We start from the raw sequence: 8,102 nt of genomic DNA, 5'->3' as shown, positions 1-8,102 counted from the left end.
ATTAGTTAAGATGAAATCATACTGGAGTAGGGTGAGCTCCTAATCTGACTAGTGTCCTTTTAAGGAGATAGCTACGTGAAGACAGGAGACACACAGAGAAAGCACCATGCAAAGATGGACACAGAAACTGGAGTGATGCATCTCGGGGCCAAGGAATGCCAAGAATGGATGGCCACCACTGGAGGCTCAGAAAATGCAAGGATATTCTTTTTCTCTGCAGATTTCAGAAAGAGTATGGCCCTGGTGACATCCTGATTTTAAATTTCTAGCCTCCAGAACTGTGAGACAACATATTTCTGTTATTTTAAGTCACAAGTTTGTGGTACATTTTTGAAGCAGCCCCTTGGGGGGGAAAGAAAAAAATATATATATATATTCTAGAAAAGTACAATCCAAGAGGTAGCCTTATTTTAGGAATGAAATCTTCACATGTGATATTTAGTGGATTCCTACAGAAAGAAAATGAATTTGCAGTGATTTGGAAGAAGAAAGACACTCTGATAGCACAATTACCTAACAGACACAACAAGATATACTCAGTTCTAGTGAAGGCTAGAATTATGGGTGTGTGACCTGTTCTTGGAAGGGCCACGTGCTTGGTCTAATGCTCTGCTCTCAGTGTTGTGAAATTCTTCATAGTTTTTAAACAAGGTCTCCACATTTTCATTTCGCTCTGGGCCGTCAAATTAGGTAGCTAGTCCAGGCTTGAGTAATAAAACAGTATTGGTATTGTACAGGGATTATTGAGTACACTAATAAAACAGCGTATGGAGCCTAAATATGACAGAGACAGTATTTCAAATCAGTGGGGAAAGAATGGACATTTCCATAAATGTTGCTGAGACAGTTGGTTATCCACATGGAAAAACAGAAATAATTTGGAACCCAAATTCATACTACAGTAAAAAAAATCAATTCCAAGGACATTAAAAGACCTAAATGTGAAGGCAGAAATATGTACCACTGAGAAGACAATATTTGAGAACATTCCAGTGTTTTCGGGTGTAGGAGACTTCTTGAATGAGTTGTAAAAAAACAGAAACCATAAAAAAAAATTGATAAATTCATCTACATTAAAATTAAGTACTTCTGCTTTTTCGCAATGGTTTGCCGCCAGAACACAGGTATGGTGAAAACCACCGCTCAACCTAAACCAAAATGGGAAAGGAAAAGACTCACATCAACATCGTCGTCATTGGACACGTGGATTCAGGCAAGTCTACCACTACTGGTCATCTGATCTACAAATGTGGTGGGATCGACAAAAGACCTATCGAAAAATTTGAGAAGGAGGCTGATGAGATGGGAAAGGGCTCCTTCAAGTATCCCTGGGTTTTGGATAAACTGAAAGCTGAACGTGAATGTGGTATCACCACTGATATCTCCCTGTGGAAATTCGAGACCAGCAAGTATTATGTGACCATCATTGATGCCCCAGGACACAGAGACTTTATCAAGAACATGATTACAGGCACATCTCAGGCTGACTGTGCTGTCCTGATTGTTGCTGCTGGTGTTGGTGAATTTGAAGCCAGTATCTCCAAGAATGGGCAGACCTGTGAGCATGCCTTCTGGCTTACACACTGAGTGTAAAACAGCTAATTGCTGGTGTTAACAAGATGGATTCCACTGAGCCACCCTACAGCCAGAAGAGATACAAGGAAATCATTAAGGAAGTCAGCACCTACATTAAGAAAATTGGCTACAACCCCAACACAGTAGCATTTGTGCCAATTTCTGGTTGGAATGGTGACAACATGCTGGAGCCAAGTGCTAACATGCCTTGGTTCAAGGGATGGAAAGTCACCCGTAAAGATGGGAATGCCAGTGGAAGCACACTGCTTGAAGCTCTGGATTGCATTCTGCCACCAACTTGTCCAACTGACAAGCCCTTGCATCTGCCTCTCGGGAGGACATCTCAAAATTGGTGGTATTGGTACTGTCCCTGTGGGCCGAGGGGAGACTGGTGTTCTTAAACCTGGCATAGGGTCACCCTTGCTCCAATGTTACAACTGAAGTAAAGTCTGTTGAAATGCACCATGAAGCTTTGAGTGAGGCTCTTCCTGGGGACCATGTGGGCTTCAATGTCAAGAATGTATCTGTCAAAGATGCTCATCGTGGCAATGTGGCTGGTGACAGCAAAAATGACCCACCAATGGAAGCAGCTGGCTTCACGGCTCAGGTGATTATCCTGAACCATCCAGGCCAAATCAGTGCTGGATATGCCCCTGTGCTGGATGGTCACACAGCTCACATTGCTTGCAAGTTTGCTGAGCTGAAGGAGTAGATCATCGTTCTGGAAAAAAGCTGGAAGATGGTCCCAAGTTCTTGAAATCTGGTGATGCTGCCATTGTTGATATGGTTCCTGGCAAGACTATGTGTTTCGAGAGCTTCTCTGACTCCTCCTTTGGGTTGTTTTGCTGTTCGTGACATGAGACAGACGGTTGCTGTGGGTATCATCAAAGCAGTGGACAAGAAGGCAGCTGGAGCTGGCAAGATCACCAAGTCTGCCCAGAAAGCTCAGAAGGCTAAATGAATATTATACCCAATACCTGCCACCCCAGTTTTAATCAGTGGTGGAAGAATGGTCTCAGAACTGTGTCAAGTGGCCACTTAAGTTTAATAGTAAAAGACTGGTTAATGATAACAATGCATCGTAAAACCTTCAGAAGGAAAGGAGAATGTTTTGTGGACCATTTGTTTTTGTGTGTGTGTGGCAGTTTTAAGTTATTAGTTTTTAAAATCAGTACTTTTTAATGGAAACAACTTGACCAAAAATCTGTCACAGAATTTTGAGACCCACTGAAACAAAAGTTTAATGAGAAAAAAAAAAATTAAGTACTTCTTCTCCATGTACTCTTTCTCCTTTGCAGGGATCTGAAATTTTAAATAGTACCTGTGAATGTCAGGGGCTTGGCCTTGGGTTACCCCAAACAGGCAGGGCTCATGTCCAGAGCTGAGATTTCTGACTTGTTTTCCCTCCTTATTGCCTTCCCTTCTTTTGTGGAACTTTTGGTTTGCATGCCTAAAAGGAGTGAGGACCAGTGGAAGAGAATGATCAGTGCGTTAGGATTCACCTTTGGGCTGACTAATCCATAAGTTTCACTACATACAGGGGAAACTGATCTAATAAGTAAATAGACTAAGGGCATTGGAAGCCAAATTTCTCACTGTTGGAGAAGGGAGTTAGGAACATGGAAAAGGAAAGACTAGATTAAACTCTGTGGTGTTCGATTAGCATCAGAAAATATCAGTATAAACTCAAGATTTTTAACTTGTCTACCTACATATATAGGGGTGTGTATGTGTGCGTGCACATACACATATAGACCTATATTTCCTATCTGTGTTTAATAAAAGAACCTAGAAGCAATGATACCTCAGTAGCAATGAACCTACTGAATACCTAGATCTTAGTTTCTAAACACCATTCTTCACTAAAAGAACTTAGACTTCATAAAGAATGGCTGATTTGACAGGGAAAATGTAAGATGAGCCTACAACAACTAGTTGAGCCAGAACATAAGGAAATGCTCAAAGAATGACAAGGACATGTCAAAGGTCACAGAAGCCAGGTAGAAGGGGCTTCCATCAGCCACATCTTAGATAATTTTACCATGAAAATAAATAGCGGTAGTAAGGGATTGTAAACCCTTGAGTAAAATAGGAATACACAAGTATATACTGATATAAGTAAATAAATACAAATTAATTGATTAATTAAATGGAAAGGAGGGAAAAACTCTACCTTGCAGTAGCATGCTAACTGGTAAATCTAGACAGAATTAGAAAATCACTATTTGGCAAGCACCAGTGTCATAAGTAAGTCAGGAAAAGAATCATTAATGGATCCTAAATCTGGTAGGTGAATGAGGAGCAGGATTAGTATATAATTTCGAAGAATGTCCTCATAATATACTCCTAAGTGACTTATCAATTTAGGTACAATATCCAAATTAATTAATTTTAGAGGGTAGGTTTCTGCCATTCAACATCCTAACCAAAAGATAAAAGTTAACATCACCAGTACTGGGACAAATCAATGTGGTGTGCCTCCCGATATGATGCATTGAGACTAGCACAATATGACTTCTGTGGAATTCAAAGCAAAAAGCATGAATGACAAGAAAATATCACATTCCAAATTAAGGGACAGTCTACAGAGTAACTTGCCTGTACTCCTTAGAAATGTCAAGGTATGAAGAGAAACAGTGACAGAGGAACTATTCTAGATTGTAGAAGACTAAAGAGACATGAGAACCAAACGTGCTCCTGGACTGGATCCTGGGTCTATAAGGAACACTTAATTATATCAAAACTTGAATGGTATCTCTGGACTAAAGGTGATATTAGATCATTGTTAACTTCTTGATCTTGATGGATGTACTATGATTACTCTTTTACATAAGAAATACACACTGAAGTATTAAGAGGCAATGGGGCATCATGTCCCAACTTACTATCAAATGGTTTAGAAAAATTAATTCTAAGTGAAGAGTATATTAGATCTCTATATATAGTCGTGCAACTTTAAGTGTAAATCTAAACTTACTTCGAAATAATTGAAAAACATTAAATTCTCTTATAAGACAAAACTGCAGCATTAATTTCACATTAATTAATTTCACATTAATTAATTAACTGCATTAATATCACATAATTTTTTAAATGGCCTACAACATTTGAAAAGATGTTCAACCTCATTAATAATTAGGGAAATGCAAATTAAAACAACAATGGGACATCACTCATCCACATTAAGACTGATAAAAATTTAAAAGTGAGATAATATGGAGCACTGGTTAAGATGTGAACAACAGAATTCTGATCTTTTTGGTGGAAGTGAAATTTGATGCAACTACTCTGACTACAGCTTGACATCACTAGTAAAATACTAAGTTAAATACAGACTATATTGGTAGATTATATTACTGTCACCAAATGTACTGTCATATTTGTCTGTAGTGCCCTTCCCCGCATTTTACATCCCACCTTGTTGAATTCAGATTTGGCCATGTAACTTACTTCAGCATATAAAATATGAATGGAAGTGTTGTATATGATGTCTAAAAGTAGAAGCTTTTACTTGCAAGTTGTTGTATGCTCCATTCTTTTCCCTCTTGTACAATCATGGCAATATTATCATTTGGGGCTTCTTTTTCAGACTGGTCCTGGACTGAAGAAGATAGGGAGCATCTAGATCCCCAGTCCACAAATAATACACATGTAATAGGACAGAGCCATAAACCCACAATACATAGCCACTGAGATCTGGTGTTGTTGTTACTTAATTACATATCCAGCATATTCTGACTTAAACTTACATATATTCTACAACCCTACAATGCTATTAACAAACATGTATGCTAACAAAACTTGCAAATGTATGCCAGGATATATTTTTCAACATATTGATGGCTACACTGTTTGTAAAAGGATAAAGGAAGGAAGGAAGGAAGGAAGGAAGGAAGGAAGGAAGGAAGGAAGGAAGGAAGGAAAGGAGGGAAGGGAAGAAGGAAGGAAGGAAGAAACAACTTGAATCTTCATCAAGAGTGCAATGAGTAAGTTGTGGTACAGTCACACAATGGGATAAATGATCTACAGCTACACACCTCAACAATGACAATCTCAAAAATAACACATCGAGAGAAAGAATTAAGACAGAAGAGAATATACTGTATGGTTTCATAATTTTTAAAAAGGTAAAACTAAATAATATATTGTTTATTAAAGCATACATGGGGTAAAAATTATAAATAAAAGCAAAGAATGAACACAAAACTCAGGATAGCAGTTACTATGAGAGACAGAAGAAAAAAGAGGTGAATTTAAGAAACATAAAACAACTCTCAGGGGCGCCTGGGTGGCTCAGTCGGTTAAGCAACTGCCTTTGGCTCAGGTCATGATCCCAGGGTCCTGGGATGAGCTCCCCTGCTCAGCGGGGAGCCTGCTTCTCCCTCTCCCTCTGCCTGCCGCTCTGCCTACTTGAGCTCTCTCTCTGTCAAATAAATACAATCTTTAAAAAAAAAAAACAAAAACAACTCTCAGATATGATAATGTCCTATTTCCTAGCCTTGTGTAGGTACATAGTGATAATTTTATTTTGTTCTTTAAATAATATACATATACATTATACAATTCATGCATAATATATCTCACAATAAAAAAGGGGGGTAAATCTTGCTGGGTGAACAGAGTGCAAATTTTCCAAGATATCTAAACACCAATATTTTCCTTCATCTTATTTCTGAGTATTAATTGTCAATGCAATTAATTTAAGTTTTGTCAATATACACAGAGCATCACTTGAAGGAGAATTTTCCTCAGCATTTTCACTTAGTAGCAAAAATTTCAAGCAATCCACATAATTGCTGGTGATTTCTTTAATTCCAGGGAAGGTGTATACATGTGTGTGTGTGTGTCTGTGTGTGTGTAAATAACTGTTTTATTTAGCGTTTAAATCTAAAAGTAAATAGAGATATTTTTATTATTTTAAATAGCAGAACCAACCTAAAAGGAAGGGTAGCACCACACGTATTACATAGTGTTATGGTATTCATTGACCAGAGCCAGCTCATAATGTAGTGAAGATGTGCACAGATGGAAACCGCTTCAGAAGCCTGTCAGAGAAATCACATATGACTCACATAGTCTTTTACCTAAAATCCACTGGGCACTTGCTGTATCAAATGTAGAAATAATACAAGTGGAAAAAAAAAACAGTATAAAGACTTCACAAAATGTGGATAGCTTTTGTTTGAGGGACCTTCTCAGACTAAGTGGAGTAATATTTTCTCATCCCACCATGCCTGATTATTTAAAAAAAAAATCACAAACAAAAACATAAGGCAGATGATTGAAAGATAAGTCGACGAGATTGATCAAAAGAAAATGAACTTATTTTCTATCTCAGAGGTCATGACCAAATCCTATTGCCTAGGAGAAATCCAGAAAGGAGACCCTTCAGAGGATTTTTTAAGTGAGAGTCACATCAGATTCTTCAAAAGCCTCAGAGATTAATGCAATTTAAGAAGTATTACACCAGATGATCAAATAGGAGAAACACAGCACAAAGGGAGAACATACAAATGACCCAGTTACCAAACAACCAGAAAAGGGCAAGTAATATTTGCTGAGAATGAATGTCTCAGGATCTGTGGTCAAGTACATGCTCAAAATGAGAGCTGGTTAGGTCAACATCTTGGTTGGTGGCTTGATTACCCTGTAATTCGGATAATAAATAGCAATTCTGACTTGGAAAGGAAATGCTGCCAAGAATTTAAAGGGCTGGAAAATGGTTCCAGATTGATCAGCGGATTCATCCATCTGCCTGCCCATCCATCCATCCAGCCACCAACCAGTAATTCATTCATCAAATTATTCATTTATCAAACATTATCTGAACATAAATAGGATAAGCCTTATGTTGAACTCTGGTAATTCAAAAAATTGTCAGTGAACATTCCCTGCCTTCAAAGAGTTCATAGTCTAGTGCAGAATTTTTCAAACTCAGTACTATTGACAGTACAAGATTAATAATTCTTAGTTGTGAGAAGCTGTCTTGTGTATTGTAGGGATGTTCACACCAGGCTCTACTCACTAGATTATAGAAGCACCTCTTCCTCCTCCCCAGTTGTAACAGCCAAAAATGTCCCCAGACATTGTTAAATGTCCCTGGGGGGAGAAACAATGCTGGTTAATCAATCATTTGCAGAGGAGGCAAATGTGTTCACAAATATTTGAAATACAGTCTAAAAATTCTGAAAATTAAGAAATATTAAACAAATGATGACAACACAGTGGAGAGACACAAAGTGACAGAGAGGGAGCCAGGGAACAAAGTGGAAAGAGAAAGGGGGGGGCAAATTGGGGGGAGGGGAGACAGAGGGAGAGAGGGAGAGCGAGCGACAACTCAAGCTCCTGAACACTTCTACCTCCAGGAATTTAATAAGGATATAGAGAGGGCACCCCCGTGCTGGGGCTTAGAGAAAGAACAGACTTTATCATTTTCAGAAGACATAGCTCTGCAAATATGTGAAAATGCAAAAGAATGCATTATCTGCTCCAGGTTAACCTACTCCTAGTTTCTTTAACCTCTGATT

The 8,102-nt window shown here is 38.4% G+C and overlaps 1 pseudogene; it reads left to right on the top strand.

The window, feature by feature from the left end:
* The first annotated feature begins 1,085 nt into the window (after positions 1-1,085).
* On the top strand, positions 1,086-2,794 carry LOC102741539 (elongation factor 1-alpha 1 pseudogene; annotated as a pseudogene).
* Positions 2,795-8,102: the final 5,308 nt, after the last annotated feature.

The sequence above is a fragment of the Leptonychotes weddellii genome, chromosome 7, assembly GCF_054177405.1.
Source record: "Leptonychotes weddellii isolate Sample4059 chromosome 7, ASM5417740v2, whole genome shotgun sequence".
NCBI lineage: Eukaryota > Metazoa > Chordata > Mammalia > Carnivora > Phocidae > Leptonychotes > Leptonychotes weddellii.
The sequence above is the reverse complement of the archived record's forward strand: the minus strand, read 5'-3'. Positions and strand labels throughout refer to the sequence as shown.